Source organism: Daktulosphaira vitifoliae, unplaced genomic scaffold, assembly GCF_025091365.1.
Source record: "Daktulosphaira vitifoliae isolate Bord-2020 unplaced genomic scaffold, ASM2509136v1 Scaffold_5, whole genome shotgun sequence".
In the NCBI taxonomy this organism is placed as follows: Eukaryota; Metazoa; Arthropoda; class Insecta; order Hemiptera; family Phylloxeridae; genus Daktulosphaira; species Daktulosphaira vitifoliae.
The window spans coordinates 1,800,158-1,801,750 of record NW_026099576.1 but is presented as its reverse complement, the minus strand read 5'-3'; positions in this window follow the sequence as shown (position 1 = coordinate 1,801,750).

Here is a 1,593-nt window from a genome sequence, read left to right as displayed (position 1 = left end):
TAATCACTGTCAGATTAAATCTATACTGGACCCAACTATGCAACGTCCCCACTATGCCACGACTCCACTGTGCTGGGTTTTGTTTTTGNTGTAAATTTATCAGAAAAACTCATTATTTTTTGCATTTTTATCGTAATAGAACACTTAAATAGAAATCATAATATCATTTCTAAGTAATTNAGAACACTTAAATAGAAATCATAGTAATCATTTCTAAGTAATTTTTGATATTTAAAAAGATTCTACAATTGAAATATCCAGAACTGAATTAATTTTAATGATTTACTTTAACTAAAAAAAAAAAAATTATTATTTTGAATCCCTCTTGTGGGTAGGTAAAGGGTTAGATTTATAAAAAAAAACCAAATGATAGATAAAGACATGCATCTAAATAAAAAAAAATATACTGATTTGGTCATTTTTGATAAAGTTATAACAATTAACAAAGTTATAAGTTTTATACACTGGACTACAAGGAACTTCCATCAGAAACAAAAATATACTATTCTAAATCAACTTTTTGCGATGTTTTCAAATGTGCAATTAGACTTTTTCTATCACTTCTAAGTTTTAATATTATTAAAACATAGTATTTACATATAAAAAAAAGNATAGTTTTTACATATAAAAAAAAATAATTAAGAACAAAAAAAATTGTTTTAAATTAATACTGATTTGATATAATATTTAATATTAATTTGATTATTAATAAGTTAAAAATAAGGAAAATGACATATTTAACCTATTTTGTTAATCGCTTAAAGTTGATTGTTGTAAATGTTTATAATAAAAAAAAAAATTTATTTTACCTTAACTTTTAGCTCAATTGGTAAGTTTGACATTGACATAATTAAATAGAAAATTTTATGACAATTAAAAAAATTGTATCGTTAAGATCAATATGCAGTCAGAAAGTTTTATAATTACTATTTATTGTAAATTTATCAGAAAAGCTCAATATTTTTTTGCATTTTTATGGTAATAGATAACTTAAATAGAAGTAATAGTAATAATTTCCTAGGAACTTTTGTTGTTTGTTGAAAAGATTCTATAATTGAAATATTGAGAACTTAATTAATTTTAATGATTTACTTTAACTAAATGTACCAATCAAAACAAAGTTGTTAAAAAGATTTACTCAATTGAGTGTATTATAAAATTTGATTATATTTGTAAAAATCAATTGTTAATTCAGGAGAAAAAACAATCATTTTTTTAGAAATGATTTATATAGCAACATGTTACAAAAAAAAAATTGTAATATTATAGTCTAGTAGTAGCANACGTTAGAAAAAAATTTGAATATTATAGTCTAATAGTAGCACACACAAATAGAGTTAAAAAATTATTAAATTACAAAGTAAAATGATTTAATTTTGTAGTTGAAACCTATCATATCAAACTTAATTCGTCAATAAACNGAAACCTATCATATCAAACTTCATTCGTTAATAAATATTTTGAAAACATTAGAAATTAATGATTTTAATTGTCTTTATGGAGAACATGGAATAACTAACTGTTTAATTGATAAATTGAATTTTTTTTTCAATTTTTGAGGGTAATATCTTCAACTAGATACAGAATTGTAGT